Below are 22762 nucleotides of genomic sequence, written 5' to 3' on the forward strand. Positions count from 1 at the left end.
ACATGCATATCCTGAGGATATACTGTGGGTAGATTACTTTACTTTAATATCTTGGGGGTGATGCAAGAAGTAGAGGTGAGTTACAAAATTAGACATTAGTCATTGGTGGCTGCATGCTAAATACAAAGTATATAAAGGAAATGAGGGAGGAAAGAGTAATATGCCACAGACATTCCCAATAGCATGGAGTTCATGCATATTGAGGAGAATTGAATGCAATAGGTTCATGGACATGGCTTTAATTGATCTGGTTGAAATACTAACAGTCCTTATAATAGATGTTTTAAAGGCATAGGAATAAAGAATAGCATGTTAAATACCTATATTCAGAGTTGGACTGGTCTATAGGGCAATGAGGCAGTACCAAAAGGGCTGGCTGAGGGGTCAATGTGTGGGCTGTTTTTTTGGTTGTTTGTGGGCCTGTTGTATAGTCTGCTGGGCCAGTGTTTACCATTGATTTCTCTGATATTAAAACAAACATTGCCTGCAGTAATCTCAAATCCATGCAGACTTGTATACCTTAAAAAAACTTATAGAGCGGTGCTTTACAATGTAAAAACTGTCCCAATTTGCGATCATGGACCACATGTTCAGCTTTTTATTACAGTAATGGGGCCACTTTTATTTTGGTGTCCAGGGCTATTTTCTGCCCGAGTATGACCCTGTCTGTTAGACATGACATCCTTAGTGTGGCCTTCCAATAAACTATTTGCTTTCACCCATCCTGTTTTCTGAATTTCCTTTTTGTGACATTAGGACTCCGTGCCCTTTACCACTGCTAACCAGTGGTACAGTGCGTGTGCCCTCTCCCTAAAGTGTGACAAAATTGGTCTAAACATTTTGTTTACTTGTAAGACCCTAGTACATGTACCCAGGGTCTGTAAATGAAAAGCTACTAGTGGCAGAGTCGGACAGGGACAGAAGAAAGGGACAGGCACCTAAATAAATGAGCCCCCCTTAGTGAATTTGAAGGCTTAACAAGTGTCCCATGTGTGCAAATTGTGACAGTTTTGAACTTATAAAGACAAGCAGTACAATTGTTTTGCATGGTATATGAGGATGCAAGGATTTGAGCTTGCCCCAGGCTATGTTTATTTTAGTGTCAGATAAATCAACTGTAAAAAGTGGCCCAGCAGACCATAAAACAGATCCAGAAACAGCCGAAAACCTGCCAGACACACTGAGATCTATTTCCAGCTCATTTGGCACTATCTGATTCCCTATAGGCCAGTTGGATTCTGCTAGTGGGCCTGCTGTCATCATTGTGCATCCCACTCCAGGAACACTTTAATATGTGCCTCAGGTCTCCCATTGCAGTCTGTATTGCACTTTTAAACTGCCAAATCGAGCTGGCGAAAGAAACTTTTTTCTATGCCTAAACCTTCCTTCCTAATACATATATGGCACCCCTAATGTAGGGGCATATTATCAAGGGGGTTTATCTCCACTTTTTAGGCTTTAAAAGCCAAGAAAGCGGAGATAAAATTATCTCCCTATTACCTAGCTGCCGCTAACACCAGTTAGCGATAGCTAGTAGGAGATAGCGACCATCTTGGGCCCCATTTTGCATGTCAGTGATATTTATCACTAATGAGATGCAAAGTGGGCGTGCCAAGATGTTAGAGACTGAAAATAGTCGCTAACATCGCTATCTCCTATTACCAACTTTTGGAGATATTCGCGCTAAGCGGGAATATCTCCAAAAGCTAACACCTGCCCTGAGCCATGTTATCCAATGGGAGGTGGATAACATGGCTAAGAGCATTAACTTGCTAATGCATGAATATCGCTGACTTTTCAGCGATATTCATGCTTTGCGGCGATTTTTACCGCATTTGCGTTAAACCTTGGTAATACCAAGGTTTATTTGCGGTAAAAATCGCCGCAGCGCTGCGGTAAATTTTTGTCTCTAACCAAGCAATAGCGATAATTATCGCTATTGCTTGGTAATATGCCCCCGAGTCCTTTAAAAGCCCATAGAGCAAGGTGCTTTCTGTTTGAATATAAGGACATATGTGTTTTAATATTATGAGTTCTAGTACAGAAAAACTCTTAATCGTATTATTCACTACTATACAGCTTACCTCTCTCGCCGGATAACAATGGATTGATTACCTTAATACATTTAATAAGTGTTTGATTGGGAACAGGTAGAAATATCATGTATAGACTCAAATTAAGTTTTGTTTACAATCCTCTTTAATGGTAAAGTCAGATTTTAGATCACAATTCTGAAAATAACACTTTAGAAAGTTGGCTTTCTCCTGCTCTAATCATTTGTGTGCCTCTGCCTGTTTCCTGGGTCAAATGACTGAGAAGGGCTTAGTTGTTTGACTTTCTGTACTCCTACCAGACAGTGAGACAATGTGGACTTCGTTTTGGCAACATGGGCCATCCTACTTGTATTGCTGTGGGCAGATGTGTTCCAGCACCATGGCTTGTTTCAAAGGGCTGCCTCCAGAGAACACACAAAGAAACCAGATACAATTTTTCAGCACCCCAGCCTTCTTGGAGCGTTGACCAGAAGATAAGACTTTCCAGACCCAGAAATAGGAGTAGCCTACAAGATTCCCCTACTTCAAATGCTGGAATCAGATATTTATTTATTTATTTATTTTCGTAATTTTTATAGCGCAACAAATACCCTGGGGTGTCTCGGCGCTGTGGAGCTACTGGGGTCAGTGATCCTTTTACTGGTTAAATAACCACGTTTTTAGGAGCCTGCGGAAGCTCATCAGGTTAGGGGCAGATTTGATGGACTGTGGCAAAAGATTCCAGAGTTTTGGGGTGGCCACCAAGAAACGTCTATCTCCCCAGGTGGCGGTTCTTGTACGTGGCACAGTGAGGAGGTTGGTATTGGCCGATCTTAATTGCCGTCTAGGAATATATGGCTGAAAGGCTTCCGTCAGGAACCTGGGTCCTATGTTGTGTACTGCCTTATATGCAATACAGAGGGCCTTGAATTTGATGCGGCTCTCAACTCTCAGCCAGTGGAGTTGACGAATGCCAAGAGTGGTAGAATTGCGGCGAGGAATGCTCAGGAGAATCCTGGCTGCCGCATTCTGAATGGATTGCAGCTTTGTTATGACTCGCTTCTGGGTGTGGAGAAGGAGAGCGTTTCCGTAATCCATTTTGGAGAAGACTAAGGTAGAAACCAAAGTCTTCCCAGCTGAGGGAGGGAGATAAACATTAGATCCTCAGAACAGCTCTTCAGTATACCCCTAAACCTCTGGAAGACTTCAGAAGAACTGTCTGGGCCCTCAGAGGACTATTCTGCTGTACAAGGCCCGTCTTCCTACCCAGAGGGATGCTCCACTGCTACCAGAGCACAGCCCTGCTTCTTGGGGCTTAACTTGATCGCAAGAGGACTGTCCTCCTGCCTTGCTTCTTGAACCCAGAACTATAACAATGACTCCAAGGGCTAGCTGGATGGCATGCTGTGTGAGCTACAGGGATATATCAACCTTTAGAGACCTTGAGCCCTGTCCAAGTGCTGGACTCTTGGAAGTTGTGTTAGAGGCGTGGGTCCAACCTAACACTAACAGCTGATCCAGACATCAAGGTAGCTCCTGTTGCATTTTTCTTTGCAGCTGCAAATCCTGCTAAGCAGGACCACCGAGATACGGTATCTGGCCTCATGGAGCCCTCTTTGGCTATAGCTTGCAGCTTCATCCTGCTGGAGGTTTTCAAATTCCAAAATGTTTTTCCAAGTCTGAAAGTAAATATCTTCACAAGGGCTCTGTGGCAACAGGGTGCCAATTGACGTCATCCAGCATTCCCTATGTGAGTATGACTTCTCCTCTGACAAAGCCTGCTGGCTTGACCCGCTGAACTCCACCTTCTCCTGAATTTTTCCTCAAAATTTCATCTAAGTCACAAGATTAGGCTAGACTGGGCCCAAACTACGTCCTTTATCAGACCAGTGCTCTATCGTAGTCGGCCTTACGTTTGGATTTTTCCCTGATCCTGCGCGACCAGAGACCCAAGGTTAGCGCTTTTATTTAGGTTTTAGATTTCTTAAAAAATTAAAAAATTCATAATCATGGTTCTGCTGACTCAATTTAATTAATTTTGGTGTCATGGAATTTACTACATTTTACTCTATGGGCCCAATTCACAGAATGAACTTAAGACTAAATCCTAAACTTACTACTATTTGGTATTCACAGAATGCACTTACTACTTTCGGGATTCACAAAGTGAAATTACTACTTTCAGGATTCACAAAATGAACTTACTACTTTCGGTATTCACAGAAAAGATTTAAGACTACTAACTTTAGGTCCGCACACGGGCCATAAATTACGGCCCGTAGGCGGAGTTTGCGGCTTGGGGCGGAGCTTACAGCCCGGAGGTGGGGCTTCCAGGCCAGAGGCGGAGCTTGCGGCTTGGAGGCGGAGCTTCTGGCTCGGAGGTGGGTATTTAGCCATGGCTGAAATCTCCATGTCTGGGCCGGAAGCCCCGCCTCCAAGCCGCAAGCTCCGCCTCCGTACCGTAAGTCCGCCCCCACACCAGAAACTTCGCCTCCGGGCCGGAAACTCCGCCTCCGGGCCGGAATTTACGGCCCGAGTGCGGACGTAAAGTTAGTAGTCTTAAATCTTTTCTGTAAATACCGAAAGTAGTAAGTTAATTCTGTGAATCCCGAAAGTAGTAAGTTCACTCTGTGAATCCCGAAAGTAGTAAGTGCATTCTGTGAATACCAAATAGTAGTAAGTTTAGGATGTAGTCTTAAGTTCATTCTGTGAATCGGGCCCTATGTTTTTAAATTGGTCAGATATTTTTTATTGTTTTGTATTTCCACTTTTGTACTGGTTGTGTGCTGCATAAATACTTTGTACAGTGCTTCCAAGTTAAACCTGAATGGTTTGTGCTAAACTACTTGAGAGTTAAGCACAGGTTAATTTAGTGACTTTTGTGGGTTACCCTGACAAGGACTGTTGTTGGAGCCAAAGTGGGGCTTCCACTCTCTCCACCGCCCTCTAAAACATCTACATAACCCTACTGGCTGATGTCATCTGTACATGCGACAACAACATCCTCTCCTATCCAGAGGACATTTACATGATACTATCCCTATCAGACAAATTGCCCAGCATAAGGGACAACAAATGCACCCTCTACATTACCAAAGTAGCCACTTAGATGAAATAAAACTGTCTTGAGCTGAACAATGAAAAGAGAGAAGTGGTGATCTTTATAAAGGAGACCCACTGTGGGACTCAACCTGATGGCTAACAGACCTCAGACTCACCCTTGGCCAACAAGGAAGGAACCTCTTGATCATCATTGACAATAAACTTGACATGTTAACACAGGCCATTGCAGTAACCTTCTCCTGCATCCTCAATCTAATCTAAGGATGCTGAGAAACCTCTACAAGTGGCTACCAGACATCCCCAGTAAGACCATCACCGAAGCCCTTATCACCAGCAGACTGGACTATGGGAACTCCATTTACAGAGGAAAAACCAAGCAACTCACAAAGATACTGTACACAACACAGAATGTATCTGACAGACTAGACCTCAGACTCCCATGCCAGTCTCACATCCCACCACACCTGAGAGAGCTTCACTGGCTCAATGTCCACAAGTGCACAGTACAAACTCCTCATCCACACATACAAAGCACTACACAACACAGCCCCAGCCTAACTGAATAGCTGCATACATTTACACCAATTCTCAAGGCACCTCCGATCTCACACATTCACAAAACATATGCAGGAGTCAATTCTCCTGATACACTGATGCTACAGCTTTGAACAAGTTACACTTATTTATTAGCACCTCTACTCTCTTCTTGAATTCCATAAGAAGCTCAAGACTTAGCTCTTTGAGTAAGTACCACCCATCATGATACCCTAATAGGTGATAGCGCGCAATACAAATACACATAACAACATAATAATAAGGCTACAAACAAGCATTCTGATTGACGGTGGCCAACCTATAAACTTGATCCAGACAAGGACCCTAGCTTAGATAATCACTATTCATTTTTGTGTAAGGCTAAGTGTTAGGACCATTCTAAGTGGCTTATTACAGGCAGTCAGCGTACCTCATACTTGCACTGGCCACAAATCACAAGGGTAGCGATGTTGCAGTGATATGTGGCCCACTGCTAAATTACTGACTGCATCTTGCTTACATTTTTATCCAGTTTCCTATCATGCAAACAGGGTGAATTTGCTCTGTGATTCTCAGTCACATCATAGGCCAAGACCAAGCCTTCCCCATGATTCTCGAGGGAAAATACATTTTTATTTATATTCCCTGGTGGCAGTCTTTCGAATCTCCCCCCAACCGGGTCCTACCGCTCTATCCTTTACAGGCTGCACCTGGGAGAGGGAGACTTAAAAGAAAGGTCATTGAAGTTCACATTGGCCCTCCTTTCCTGCTCCAGCTCTAGACTCGCTTTGGGGGGGGGGGTATGCAGCTTTTTGTGGGGGGCAGGACACAGCCAAATCAGGTGTAAGTGTGAAGCTGTGTTCAGCTCCTTCCTCCCAATATGCTCACATTGGCCCATCAGGATGTAGGTAGCCCTTCAGTCACACTAAAGCTCCCTTTGTGTGTGGCTGTCTAGAGGGAATACACAAAGCCCAGCTGTCACGCACCCCAGATGTGTATTCAGAGATAGGCATCAGCCAACCAGCACTGACACTAAAGCACACTAATTTTCAGGTGGATCTGCACACGTGATCATAAAATGCAGTCATTCACATGGCAAGAGAGTCAATGACTGATGTCGACTGATTCATTACCCTATACACTGTCAGGATGGAAGCACAGTTTAAATGACACTCAGACAGACCATTGGCAGATCGGAGCTATTCTGCTATATATCTATATGGATTCATTTTTATATGGATGTATGTATTATTTAATCATTTTTACATTACAATATCCTGGCAGACAGCCAGGTCTATCAGGCCTTCTCAAGAGATACTAACAAGGATTATTACAATACCAAACGTCTACCCGAGGGGTTTATTAGAGGCAGTAACCAACACCAAAACCTTTCTAGACAAGGGTAATTTCTGAGATTTACTTGAACAAAATAACTACATGCAGACTTTAATACACCGAAATATCAATCCATTCTTACATGCTTATTGCCACATGCTTTTCACGATTAGTAAGTTAGCCCTAATTATGTTGTAATACATTTTCATTTTAAAAACATCTCAACTAAGGAATATGGCAAATGTTTTACCTTTAAAATGCTTATAAGGTTTATAATTGTTTTGACACTACATCCAACACAGGCCTACTGAAGCGCACATAAACTGGTGACCATAATGCATATATTTTTTTAAATTACAAATATCTACAGATTTACAGTTGGCAAAACAATATACAACCTCTGTAAACAGGGTCTTACAAGACTCATCACAGTGCAAATTTGTTACTTTCAGGGTTTGTCAGAGTGGGTAGGCAATACCGAAATCCTTGCCTACAATGATAATTGGTGATATCACACATAGAAAATTGCCTCTTCACCGCCTGCAACATACTGGGATAACAATTCACTATTTAAGACCGATTTCCTTTAACAAATGGTTTTTGCAAAAAAGGTCAAACCTACTGTCTTCGCCATAACTTTTCATAACACGCAGACTAGACATGTCGCTTGGTATTTTATGCTATGTGTTTTTGTATAGCGCACAAGTCACCAGATAGGGAATCCTGATGCTGAAGCAGGAGCCGAGCCAGGGTCTGGATTAGGTGAAGAGTCCGGTGTTCAATTTTTTGAAGAATTCATGAACTGAGGCGGAAGCCCTAATATGCATTGGCATGTCACTCCAGGCGTTAGAAGTGAGGTACGAGAACGAAAGACCACCTGATCTAGTGCTGCACATGCAGGGGGTGTGGAAAGTAGGAGTCCTGTATGCAGAAGTTTATGTGGTTTTTGAGGTATGTGTGATGAATGTTGTTGCTTGTTTCTGTGCTTAAGGAGTTTGAAGAGTGCTTGTATGTGGATTGAGAGCCAGTAAAGCTCTTTTTGGTGCAGGGAAATGCGAGTGCAGAGTGGGTGGTTTAGGGTGAGCCTTTAAGTTTCCAATTTTTTCCTTTCATTGTTCCACCTTCATTTATTTGTATTTTTTATTTTTATTTGCCTCAAGGGGGATATTACACCTTTCCAGTCTGTGCTAATAGGTGGGTGGCTTGCCTACATCTCATTTTCAACTGCAGTATAGTTCATCCCATGTGGCCACTTTCTGTAAACCTGAGGCCAGATTTATCAAGATCTTGTGTTGCTCTTGCTTGACGCAAGGCAACTCAAGCCCTAAAGTCAGATATACTATGCCACGCTGACCATGTAAACAATCTCTTTGTTAGGGGGAACAGAGGGACTCTCACCATTGACATTGCTAGGTTCTATCCGCAACTGCAAGAATTAGGTCAATAATCTCACTAATTTAAATGTAGTTTAAGGGAGTTCTAGTGAAGTAAGGTTCACATACCCTGCAAAAGATTAGAGGTTAAGAGAGTGTGAGCATCCTCCTCTGGCTTTCCATAGTTGTTGAAACTGGATCCTGCGTTTTTTTTTTAGAATACCATTCATAAGGAATGGTACTGGGGATTCAAATTGCCCTCTTGTCACATGCTTACGATTCATTTTCTAAGTTGTGTGATAAAGACAAACCAAGATATGTGGTGCAGAATTCAGTTTTGCATGGAACATAGGGGCATATTACCAAGCAATAGCGATAATTATCGCTATTGCTTGGTTAGAGACAAGAAATTACCGCTGAACTGTGGCGATTTTTATCGCAGATAAACCTTGGTATTACCAAGGTTTATCGCAAATGAGATAAAAATCGTCTGCAATGCATGAATATCGCTGAAAAGTCAGCGATATTCATGCATTACCGAGCTAATGCGCTTAGCCATGTTATCCACCTCCCAATGGATAACATGGCTAAGAACTGCTCAGGGCAGGTGTTAGCTTTTGGACATATTCGCGCTTAGCGCGCATATCTCCAAAAGTTGGTAATAGGAGATAGCGATGTTAGCGACTGTTTCCAGTGGCTAACATCTTGGCACGCCCACTTTGCATGTCATTAGTGATAAATATCACTGACATGCAAAGTGGGGCCCAAGATGGTCGCTATCTCCTACTAGCTGTCACTAACTGGTGTTAGCGACAGCTAGGTAATAGGGAGATAATGTTATCTCCGCTTTCTTGGCTTTTAAAGCCAGAAAAGCGGAGATAAACCCCCTTGATAATATGCCCCATAGTCTTAAATATTTTAGATGAAATAATCGTATAACATTAGTGGTACTAAGATCATTCTTGATTGGATGTTTCTTGTTATCAGAAATATAATGGGCGAAGCCTTTAGTGGTATTATAAATGATGTTATATGTTGTAAACAAATATATCCAACAACTCCTATAAATTGGACCTCGCTGTCATTAAGCTGCACCGTAACTACAAGACTGATATTATTTTATACAATGCAGAAAACAGGTTTAAATGTATAACATGCAGGGCATGTCTAGTGAAAAGTGTAAAAACAAATTGTGTCAAATGTTCATAGCAACATTGCCTTACTCTATATCACTTTGATGTATATGTTTGCTAGATTAAAATCTATCCATCTGTTCTGATTGTTTTCAGCGTTTTGGGTGTTCGTGTTTTGTAATATTACACTGCACACTGGCCATCAGCATTTGTCTGTTTGATATCCCTTTGATGTCACTTCGCAAACATACCTGCAGGAAAGCTGAGGGGAGTGTTGCAAAGAATGTTTCATAGTATATGTTATGGCTAAGCTTTGCTGTCAGGAACTCCCCAGAGAGGCACACTGAAGATCTTGTTAAATTATACTTATATTAGGCTGAGGTAGAAAGTGACAACGTAAAAGCTCTTACAGACGTAAAAGAAAAACCTCCAACAAAAATACAGTTAGAAAAAAATATGAAAATTCCAAGTTAAGATTAGGAGATGTAAAACAGAAGTGTCTGCAGATAAAAAAAAACAAAGAATAAGCGTTGGCAAAGCTAATATTTCTGGCTCACATTTTCAGTTAGAAGTCCATCCTATGGGCTGTGCCAATGCTTGTTCGAAGGAGAAATTAAGCACAAATTTAGTAGAGATATCACCAACACTGACATGTTTTAAATCTGAAAATAACTTTAATTCATAGAATTTCTCACTGTCTACGGTTTTCGCCCAAACCAATTGTGTTGTCACATGCAACCTCTTGTACGTCTTGGAATTCTCATCCTCATGTTTGAGCCCTGCTGGTCGTAGAAGCACCATCACATTCAAACCATCAGGGCATGGGGGGCTCCCCGGCATACATCAAAATCAAGTGCAGAGATGGCTGGACGTCCCCTTCCCGAACAAGATGTAAAACGTAGTAAAACATTAATAGGTTGACCGCATAAACAGATCATAACCTTTCATCCTAGTGGTAGTCTGTCTCCCCATGTTCAAAGTAAGAGAGAATGTCTTAACCAAGGCGACACAACTTGAAGGAATCAGTGCCGTAACAATGAATAGAAAAAAGGGCCATCCGGTTTGAGGGATAGGGGGAGAGCAGTGTGGCGATTTTACAATTTGATAGTCACAGGCACTGGCCTTCCTGTGGCGAAAAATTCAGCAAAACGTTTCTTTTTCCCCAAAAGATGGTCATTGCAAGGATACAATTGATTTGGGAACTTTCGATTATTTATATGACAACAAAATATATATATGTTTTAATTGCATACAACGGGTTTTTTGTTTATTATTCTGGCAAACTGAATAAATAACATTTTGAATTTTAACCATGGAAGCCTAGTGTGATGGCATAGAATATTCTAGGATTTTTTGCATTACAGCAGATATATCATTTTACAATAGTATTGCTCTTTGAAGTTACTTGGACCCTAGCTTAATAATCCCATTTAAAAATGAATAGATAGTTCAATGTGCTGTTTCTTCAGCGGTTCCTAAACCCCTCTGTCTCAGAAGCTCCAAAATATGTGCATTTGTAAACATTTATCTAAACAAAGCAGGATATATGATCTCGGTAGGTTAAATACAGAAGGAAAGACACGCCGATGACTCAAGCAGAATATATATAGTTACACCAGGAGTAAATTGGGGGATACACCAGCAGTAAGAAGCACTGCAGTACTGCTAGTAAAGAATGTTCCAGAAGGGCCATGGAGCAGGAATGTGACAGCTTCTCAGAGTCTATGTGACAGTGAGCATGTATTGTGTATTCTATTATTCCTGCTTTCTTGTGGCCAAAAGGAGGATGGATGTTTATACAATTTTGTAAAATATGAATTAGCAAATTTATGTTATCTCTAAAAATAACAAAACATGATCTGTGGGCCACTGATGACATCACAGGAAATCACATCACAATCAGATCAGAGGGAAAAACTATTTAGACCGGAGATGACATCAATAACATATCTCACCACCGTATTAAATGCTATGTAAGGTAATGCACAGATTGAGAGAGTGGCTGGCATTTCACTTTCTGATTTGAGAGGTACTTTTGACTTCCAAGCAGGCTCGAATCACAGTGAAGAACAAAGCAGTACAATGACTTAAATAAGTATTTACATTGTTCAGCCTGTGGTGATGCTGTTGCCACACTCCATTTTCATTTCCTGCATAAGAGTAGTACCGTGATGGACTGCTGAAGAGAACCGTAATGTGAATTTAGGGCATTTTCCAAGCTCTTCTGAGGTCATATGTAGTGGACAGGACTTTAGAGTATGAATGATATGAAACATAGAATCCCAATGAACTGTAGGGTAGCCTTTACTCTCCTTCTGCCATCATTCTACCCCTGACGTGTTACCAACAACAAGTTAAGGGTGTGGTTCGGTCGGCAAGTCTCTCCCTCATAGTGTCTTTATTTTATGCCTCATCTGACAGGAGACTCTGAAATTCACTTCACCTTTCTGATGACAAAGACTAGTGCTGGAAGGAACTTATATAAGTATGGAACTCACTGTAATGTATCTCAAATTCGGACACACACACAGTTTGCAAATGTGGCATACAACTGGGCAAGAAACTAACAACTAGTGTGCCAAGTGTTCCCTAGCAGAATCTGTGGTCCCCTATTTGTCCTCGAGGGGTTGGGGTTTTGGCCTGCCAACTCCCATTAGCCAGGCTCAGGAACCTGAATGTTCTGCAGCTTACCAGTAGAAGAAATCCCTGGAGTCTGCCTTAGAGGAAGGACCTAATTCGCTGTGGTGGAGGGGTGTTGGAGGTGCTGCTGTACGAAGAAGACACTGCCTAGAAAATGAGGACTATGAGAAAATGAGGCAGTAAAAACTGAAAATTGTGAGATACCCACTGCAACCTGTGGAAGGACGTGCCCCTGCATAGTTTACTTCTGTCTGCCTCCATACTCAAAATGGTTATTGCTCTGTTAACTGTATATTAATTGTTAGTCCTCTGCTTTTTATATGTGCAGAAGAGTATGTTGAAAGAATAGTATTTTCTTTTGGAGTGCAAAATCTATCTGAACCTTGATTTATTGACTGATATTTGATGTTTCATTGAGATCAAAGTTTGTACGTTATAGCACTTCCCTGACTGAGCTTTGGATTTTTCTCCCTTACTAACCTAAGGATCATGAAACTATAGGGAATACTTGAGGTTCTGTTTTGGGGGCAATAGTAACGCAAAGTGATAAAAGGCTTGCGTTCATAAAATTTGTGCCCAATAAAACATGCCTACCCTGGGACCCATGGAAACCCTCCTACACACTCAGACATACCTCCTTTGTCAGCAGATGCTAATGTCTCTATCACTCAAGCTCTATCTGGATGGCACAAGCTCTGAGAAGTCGAATTCTGTGTTTCATTATGCTTTAATATACAACTCTTCTTTCACTCTGTCCTCCTTGACGTAACAGTCCTCAGGATGTCAGTCTTTATGACACTAGAAGAATCAATATTTTTTAAACAAAGAGCCCAAAAGCATGTAGGATGTCCAAAATGTATGTGACAATGGGAAAGGTGGCTTCCACACCTAAGAATAGAAATTCTTGTTGGATCTGACAGTCTGTGGTGTAGTCTTCCCCCAAACATTTCGTATCATCAGCTCTTTTTTGCTGAAATTCATTTGTGTTGGCTTTAGGACTTTACCACTGTTAACCAGTGCTACAGTGCTTGTGTTCGCCCCTTTAAACATGATAAAATTGGCTTACACTCAATTGGTACATTTAATTTACTTATAAGTCTCTAGTACAGGGGTACCAAGAGCCTGCATAATAAATTTCACTAGTGGGTCTTTTGTACATACTGTGCCACCAAGTTAAGCAGTCCTTTGAAACATATCTGAGACCTCTTAAAACAGCCTTGATGCAGTTTTAAACTGCTAGTTTGACCTGACAAAATAGCCCTTTTACTAGGCCCTAAACAGCCTACAGGGCAGGGTGCATTCCATTTAAAATGTAGGACACATTTAACAATTCTTTTTTACATGTCCTGGAAATGAAAAACGTTGTTTCTCACTACTGTGAGGCCCGCCTCACACATAGGATATTATTGGGTTACCTTATTACATTGAATAAGTGCTAACTTTTGATTGGGAACAGGTCACAATTTCATGTTTGGTCTCAAAAGATTTCCAATTTAAAATCTTTTTTGATGGTAAAGTCAGACATTAGCTCACAATTCTGTAAATGGCACTTTTTGAAAGTTGGCATTTTCCGATCCTAGCCATTTGGTGCCTGTTTCATGGGCCTTACGACTGTGAATAGTTGGCCTTTGTGTATTTAACCCAGATAGTGAAAAAACAGGTAATAGGTGTTGGCAGGATGGCCAACCTGCAAGGATGGGTGGGACACAGCTGCTCCCTGCACCACCTACATTTCAAAGGCCTGCCTCATGCAAACTCACCAAGGAACTTGACACCAGCTTATTGTCACCCATACCACTTGGAGCCTGGGCAGGGGACGGAATGAAATTCCCAGAACCAGATGAGGAGATAGCCTAGAAGTTTCTCCCACTTTAAAGGTAGGCACCAAGTTGAAATACTGGACCCTAAGCCTAACTCTTCATTTCACTGTTGGACTGGAAGAGGACCCACAGAAGGACTGCTTTGTACTTCAGAGGACTTCCCTTCTGCTCGAGGCTTGCTTTATACCCCAAATGACTGGGTGCATCTTGATACCAGAACTACCTGAGTGACTCTGAGGGTTAGTTGGCTAGCAACCTGTACTGAGCTATAGGAACACAATAAGTTCTACTGACCTTGAATCCTGCACCGGGACCCTGCCAGAAGTCAGGAAGGCCTGCCCTACAAGTGGTGCACAATCAATCCTGGACCATTGGAAGTGTTGCTAAAGGTGTCCAAACTGCCAAGACCTGAAACTTGGGACTTTCTACATTAAAGGTGGCCTGGGTACCAACAGGATGCCAGGACCTGCCTGCTTGCCGATGGCCTGAGCTGCATCACCTGTCGACCTTACTTGGCGGTAGCTCCCACAAACTTAATCTCCACAGCTTCAAAGCCTGTTCTGTGACCACTCTCAGGAAGGGTATCCAGCCTCGGGGAGCCCTCATTGGCTATAGCCTGTAGATTAGTCATGCTGGAGTATGAGCATAGATATCTTCACTGTGACTTAGTTCAGTGGCTCCCCATTGTTTGTGTTTCATTCTTGGACACCACCAGCTGAACAATATCTTCTCAGAGACTTTTTCTTGAAATGTCTTTTAAGGCCAAAGGTAAGCCACGACTGGGCCCAAGCCACAAGATGGTACCCGAACAGCGCGCCATTGCTATTAGTGCTTTGATCTTTTAGGTGCTACTTTTCACTAAAAATTTGAAAAAATCATAACTCCGGTTTCATTGATAGAATTTCATTCATTTTGGTGTCAAATTATTCATTAAAATGTTCTCTTTTATCTAAATTGTGTTAGAATATTATTGTGTTTTTACTTTATTACTGTGTGTGTCCTTCATAAATACTTAACACCGTGCCTCTAAGTCAAGCCTGATTTTTTTGTCAAGCTACCAGAGGTTGATACAATAAATTGGTTTCCCCAGCACATGTTATTGTCAACATGTATTACATAAATAACAGATATCAACAATTCTTGTCTTTCTTTGTATTTGTTAGGTTTATTCTCATGTGTTTGTTTCCGTGTTTTTGAGCTATTGCAATAGTCAGTCACCATGCCTATCTTGTTTGTGTTGTCTTGCTTTCTCCCTTTGTCCTTCAATGTATCCGTTCTCTGTATCTTGGATATTCTTTATGCTAATCAGTTTTTATTCCAATAATACACAGTTTACCTCTGTGTGTAAACATGCTTATGTATTCTAGTGCAAGCAGTCCAACAGATTTGTCTTAGAGCTGTCCCAGAATATATCATTTTCATGTCGTCGCTGCCTCTTCGTGAACTATATGAAACCGCCATTCCAAAGTTTGTGTATGCAGTTATGCTGTGCATCTGCTAGTAACATAAATGTGTGTCAGCATTGGCAGAATGACCCACTCAGCTCACTTAAAAACGTGTTCATTCATCTTTTCTGTGCATGGCAGAAGGGCCCTGGATGTTTAATCTCATTTTGTCACACACCATGTCTCAGATTCACACATCAGCACTTATGACTTGTGAACTCTGGAAGATGGCCGCTGTGTAAGAGCTCCTCGCAAGAGCTCCCAGCTTGGGGATTACAAAATCAGTAATTTTCCCCTGGATTGCCGGACCATCTGAACCCTCAACTGTTTCCAATCGGAACTGAACACTATATGGAACAACGGAATAAAAAACAAATGAAAAATACACTGGTATTTTCTTAAAGCTTCTCACCTTATGCTACGATCCGCGATGTCCCGGTGAGCCCGCTCCGGATCCTCCCTTCTGCTTGTCGTATGCATGGACTTGCCTGTAGCTGATCCGATGATCGGTACAGCTGATACGGGTAAATTAATGAACTCAGTGATCTTTACACACCATCTGTGATGACCGAACACCTGTTGAGCTTACTCCAGATCCTCCTATCCGCCTGTCCCCTGATTAACAAAACAGATGCCCTGGGGCACAGAAAAATCCGGAGGCTTCCAATCCACTGATCTCGCATTACAACGTACTCCATGAGACCCCCTCTACCTGCTGCGAACCTTGAAGACCCGACGAACCTGCTACAGAACCGCCCCCAACGTGCCGTCCAGTCTGGGACCGATTGACTGCTGGCCTTATGATCCCCTTGCACTGCTCCAGTGAATCAAGCGGCCCAGACCCATCCCGCAGTCGGTACTAATTCCCAACTCATTTCTGTTCTGGCTGCATGGGTTTCTCCTGATGGCTTGATCTGCCATAACCGCCTCTGCGAACAGCCGGTGATGATCCCGACCGTTTCCGGTCGATGAGATCGGATTGCTCCACACAGGTCTTGACTGATTTGTTTGAATGTCTTAGTGTAGCATCGATCGACCCCACGGACCTCGGCTGCCAGTCGTTGATGTGCCCTCCTGAAATCTGCACGTCGGTCTGTGGCCCATGTCGTCCTTGATACCGTTTTTCACCGCTCCCCTGACTCCGGTGCCTCTCCTCCTCTGTGTTGGCCTCACGGAACCCGGTAGGTGTTCACCCTGCCCGCAGCCTGCTGTTTCTCAATCAAACTATGAGTGTCGCCACCTCTGTTAAGTCCCAAAATGGCGACCTCCCCTAGCCCAGTTGGACATTGATTGAACTTCTCCAAGCTTCCACATGGCAGTTGGAGCCTATTCATATGCCCCCTCAAAACCATACTCAACCTTGCGGCCAGACTTATAAATGGCACTAGATGTTTCGACTGCATCTCTCCTGCCCCTAAAGTCCTTAAATGGCTCCCTCTCGAAGGCAGATCTGCCTAAAAAATTGCCTGCATTACACACAAAGCCCTTCACCTAAAGTCCCTGTTCTACCTCTCGAGCAAACTCAAAATAGCGGGCTGCTCCCGTCTTATGAAAAGCACCAACACTCTCCTCCTCGTCCCTCTCTGCAAAAAAAGAAAGCCTCTCAATCTTGTTACTTCTCTGGTAATGCTCCCAACATATGGAACACCCACCCTATTGATTTACGCTGCAACTCCTCCTACTTCAGCTTCTTAAAAGACCTCAAACTCTACCTGCTTAACAAATATTGGGGCCCTTAAATCTTCTCTCTTCTTGCGTGCCGCTCCCTCTCCCTCCCTCCCACCTCTCCACCACCCCCGCTTTCCCAACGGACTTTTCCTCCCCCTCCCAATTTCTCCCCCTACCCCGGACACCCTACCTCCTCTCCTTCTCCCCTCGCCTCACAGCAAACCTGCTCCTTATATACACTAGCCATGCAATTAATCCTCTTGTTGTTATAAAAAATGTCTTTCAGTTCGAATGAACTTTACTCCTCACCACTATGCATGTTTTCACTATGAGCACCCCTGCACTTTTTGAACGTTAGTATGTGCACCAGAACACTCTAGTGCATTAGTTCCCCATAAAATAGGAAGCACCTCCTGCACGACATTTTACACTGAGCCATATCATAAATCATAGGACAGAGGATATGACAGGGTTCCATGGTATGTAAAACAGTAACAAGTCGACTAACATTAAATCTAAGGATACATCAGTGCATGACTTTGGAAGTAGTCATGTCTTATACCATACATTGAGCGCATAATAAACAACCTCCTTGTATGTCTCGAAAAGCTAAAAAATGATGTTTCAACATGTGATAGCCATACAATAATTATGTATACACGCACAAGAATGTGCAAATTATTCAAAATTCAAACATTGTTTTTTTCAACAGAGGCCCCTGGAGAAGGGACAGGCATCCCGAAATGCATCCGGCCACCTTCATCAATAGTTGTTGCATCGATTAAAATGTAGTAGATTGTAAATATAGATGTGAATCATGAAGTAATGATCATCACAATCAAAAATGAATGCATAAGTCATTTGTTTGAAATTCAAGAATTGCAGTAAAATTAAAATGAAAAAGAAGAATGTACAAAGAATTTGAATAGATTTTGATTGTAGTAATTTCGGTTACAAAATTTCACTAATTTAAAGGTACTTAAGACAAGTTGTTTGATGCAATTTAAGTCAAGCTTTTTATTTAATGAGTTAGAAGTGTGATATATATACGCAAACTGTGCACTAGATACGGTACTGACAGCACGTCACGCACCTATATTCTCATGTCAAGACACCCTAAGGACAGACAGCCATTTGAAATCTAGTAGCACGTGCTAGACAGAATAACAGTAAAAGTCAACTTTCATTTAAGTAAAAACCACGAGGAGTGCTAGTAACCATATTCCAATAGATATATAAACATTCCCAGGATTACCAGGTTTGGTAAATCTGGGAATGCATCAAAAACCATGAGATTTGCATGGGGACAAACACCACAATGCCCATTGAACGCTCCCATTGGGCAGAGTAAGGCAACGCAGTGATTTGCACTGCGTTGCCTTACTCCAGATTTATGAAGCCATTCAAAACCACGCAATGTGGTTTGGTATAGCTTCAGAAATCTGACTTAAAGGCTTGCATCACGCATGTACCATTTTGTTTGGTGCAAACGTGTCAGAAGCCTCCCATAAATATGACCCTAAGTCTCCAGCAAGTGAAAATTACATGAACTCCTTGCAACTTCTCTTCTTGCCAACAAGTACTGCCCTATTGGTACGTTTTCTCCTCCACCTTTGCAGAATTGTTTATTTCAGGCGGGACACTTTGGGGGCCTATTTACGGGGAAGTCATGCAGTGCAGCCCAACAAGTCACCTTGCTGCTCTGCACTTCATGGCAGTTAAAGGGCAGGAATACACCATATTTAAGGCAATACGGTTCATTCCTGTTCTTTCCCCGAGGCGTCCACACTTTTGGCTGCCTAGCACCAACACAGGCACACTTGCACCCTGGTGCATGGGTGCCTGCATTTCATGCAGGATTGCTTTTGTGCAGGAAAGTTTCCCTTCCTGCACAAAAACAATCCTGAGAGGCATATTACTCTTTCTATGTGTGCTGCAGGATGTAGCACACATAGAAAGAGGAAGAAACAAGGAGAAGTGACATATTTACCATTGGTATGCCTCTCCTGGGACGGTGTAAGATTATGGCACATTCCAAGAATTACAAGTTCTTGTAAATCTGATAATGCATCAAAAACGATGGGAGCAGCATGGGAACACCTATTCAATGTCCTGGAACACCTTCTCAAGGCAGATTCACACAATGCAGTGATTTGCACTGTCTTATTCCAGATTTTTGTAGTCACATGGCTTACAAAATCTGTTTTAAGGTTTGCGTTGCTCTTTCACTGTGTTGCGTGGTGCAAGAGCCACCTAAAATGCCTCATAAATAGGCCCCTAATTCTGTTCATTGCACCTTCTCCACCAGTTACCAAAGCACACATTCCTCCTCTACAAAATGCACTCACTTGTCAGCACCTATGCAGTATTCAATAACTGGGCTTTGGGTTCATTTGTTGACCTTAACACCGGTTCCCATCACAGCAGGAACACATACACATGGATGATTCATAATATTAGTCCTTGACAAGCATACCAAAGGAAATCATCTTTAACTTTTTGCACCACTGTATTAACTATACAATATGCATATAGAAGCATTCCAGTTATATATGCACATATAGCAATGGCATACTATTTTGCATTTAAATGATCTAACGGAGTAATTGCAATTGCAACCTATTAATGAACACTCCAAGAAAAGAGCACTTTCTATCTACATGAAGTTTAATCAAGAAAGAAAAATATGCCCTTGATGACTTTGGATTGCTTTGCAACATTAAAGCCAGCCTATGGTTATTACATTTTTTGAAAGCCAGAGAAAGAGCTATAAATATCACCCAAACCCTAAAAAATTGAATGAATATAATGGTTCCAACCCACAGTGGCAAAGCTGCTTAAAAGAGGAATACTCAGACAGCACTCGCTGTTCGGCTATCAGCTCACAGATCTATTTTTATCAGCTAAAACAGCTTAGTTCATGGTTTATACACAACACTATATCTGAATGGCAGATGAAAAAATACCCGAGGTGCGCTTTAGGAAAGCAATACCCATTTCATGAAGTTGTTGTATAAAATTTTCTCTATAGTATAATATGTTTTCCTACATATATATTTTGAGTGAATTACACTTTTTTATGGTTCTGTCATTAAAACGCAAGATATTCGGCTACTTTACAGATGGACGGGTATGCTCATGGATGTTAATTCATCAAAAATATTGGGGTTGTGGATGTGACAGTGGCGGGGTGACGCCTGATGGGGTTGAGGGTCTCTGGGTCAGGGCACTTATCACTTGGGGGCCTAACTCTAGAATATACACAATGGGCCCGATTCACAGAATGAATTTAAGACTAAATCCTAAACTTATTACTATTTGGTATTCACAGAATACACTTACTACTTTCGGGATTCACAGAGTGAACTTACCTCTTTTGGGATTCACAGAATGAACTTACTACTTTTGGTATTCACAGAATAGATTTAAGACTACTAACTTTACGTCCGCACTCGGGCCGTAAATTCCGGCCCGGAGACGGAGCTTCCGGGCCTGAGGCGGAGCTTGTGGCCCAGAGGTGGAGATTTCAGCCATGGCTAAATACCCACCTCCGAGCCGGAAGCTCCACCTTCAAGCTTAAGCTTAAGATCATTCTGTGAATCGGGCCCAATATAACAATCCACACAAGTTGCTTTCTACGTGGCGACAGCACGAGGGCTGGCTTCACCTTTATTTTATACCCGCGGCCCCGAGCACAGCCAGAGGGTTGCTGGTGGATACATTATTGGGATGTATCCAGGTTGCTCACTACATCCCTCCCAACCAACCAGGATGAACACAACGAAATAAAATAATAAATTAACAAAACAAACTAAAATAACTAACAGCAAACACAGTTTGTTTTGTAGGATAGTTCGTTCATGACACACCTTGCTCAGCACATAAAGTCTCTCAACTTGTGGCTTGGCTGTGGGTTGGCTCTCAAACAATATGGATATCCCCTCTCTGACGATCTGGCATTCCCTTTGCTCCGGCATTCACCTCCAACGGTTCTCCTCCTTTCTCTACGTTTCCATCTCAGGATCAGCCATTCCTTCTTCCATTTTTGTTGAATCCTGATCTTCTTCTTCATACTCTCTTGTTCGCATGTTCCCTTGCTCCACTCTATTGCTGCCCTCTTCCTCATGATACAGCAGCCTCTTAAACCATGACACAGCTTACTGTTGCCTCGCCTCACCGTGACCATGGTTCCATGCACATCGACCACTTCCCGTGGCTCATTCTCAAAAGGGGTTCTAAACTTCGACCCTGGGTGTCGATCTTTCACCATTCTGTCACTGGGGTATAGTTGTACTTTCCTTGCTCTTCTTGTCTGACAGGCCTTGTCATTGTTCTGCTTTCTTTTTGTCTGCACTGCTTCACTATCCAGTTTGCTGGGGACCCATTGTTCACTCACCAGCCCCACGTCTCTCATGTCTCTCTTTATTATTAATTAATTCACTGGGTGACCACCCTGTTGTGCTGTGCAGTGTTTGCCTGTCGGCCCGCAGAAAAAGATATAAGCACGTCTCCAGATTCTCCTTTTGGTCCATGCCAATCCTTAGCACCTTGTTTATCGTCCTCATAAAGCTCTCTACTTCACCGTTGGCCTGGGGCCACTGGGGAGTCACCTTATGGTGTCAGTTGTCGAAGTGTTGCAGATACTCTTTAAAGTCTTGGCTGTGAAACAGTGCCCTGTAGTGTCCACCATCACCAGGGTAAACCTCCCATCTGGGAAACTTCCAAAATCCATGCTTATATTCACCCAAGGCTTCCTGCTAGGTGTTTCCGTTATCACAGGGGGTGCTGGCCTGTCACGTCCAGTGATGATGCATGCATTACAGCCCTTGACCTTCTCTTCAACCATCCTGTCCACTCCCTTAAACTATACTTTGGCTCTTAATCGTGCCTTCGTTTTCTCAATCCCTGATGGCCTGGGTGAACCAAGTCTCCTGTTCTCTGCCACAGCCTCTACGGCATCACTATCTTCACGCCTCTGAGGATTAGTCCTTCACTACTTTTGCTTAGCTCATCCAGATACCTCCAGACACCTTTCTGGCCTCTTTCTCCTGCTCCGTTAGCCCGATCACTCCTTCCAGAAAGTTCTTCCACTTATGGTCATGGAGCGCTGTCCTGACGGCTGTGAGTCATGCGTCTGCTCCTTTGACTTTCATGATCTCCTCCATTGATAGATCATGTGGACCTGCCACCTCCGTGATTGGCTTGACAAATGTCTCTGCCCCCATGTTCAACTCTCAATGCTGACTTGGATCTGCTGCCAGGGTGGGACGAGATAGGTAAACTGCCGGATTGTTGACACCAGGTCAGTTTACTATGTCAAAGTTGCAGTGTTGGATCTGTGCCGCCCACTGCTCAATGTGGGGCGGCCTGATTTTTGCTGTCCCTCCAGAATTGTACCAATGGTTTGTGGTCGGTGCACACACGAAAACTGTGCCCACAGAGATAGATGTCAAAATGCTGGCATGCCCACCTGATTGCCAATGCCTTCCTTTTGATTTGAGCATATCTCGATTCCACTGCAGTCAATGCTCTACTGGCATATAGTAGGGGGACCAATTCCTCACTTGCATTTTGCTGAAGGAGCACCTCTCTTAGACCAACTGGACTAGCATCCACCACCAGCTCCGTTGCGTTTACTGGCCTGCAATTGGACACGGTCGCTCCTTGCAACAACACACCTTTCACCTCTTGAAATGTTTTTGCTTAATCACACGTCCA

The 22762-nt window shown here is 42.8% G+C and overlaps 1 protein-coding gene across 1 annotated transcript in view; it reads right to left on the reverse strand.

Annotated features, from left to right (window-relative positions):
• MTNR1A (melatonin receptor 1A) overlaps window positions 1-22762 on the reverse strand; it is a 123681-nt gene that overhangs the window by 99825 nt on the left and 1094 nt on the right. The window lies entirely within an intron of this gene.

The sequence above is a fragment of the Lissotriton vulgaris genome, chromosome 3_1 (genome assembly GCF_964263255.1).
Source record: "Lissotriton vulgaris chromosome 3_1, aLisVul1.2, whole genome shotgun sequence".
In the NCBI taxonomy this organism is placed as follows: domain Eukaryota; kingdom Metazoa; phylum Chordata; class Amphibia; order Caudata; family Salamandridae; genus Lissotriton; species Lissotriton vulgaris.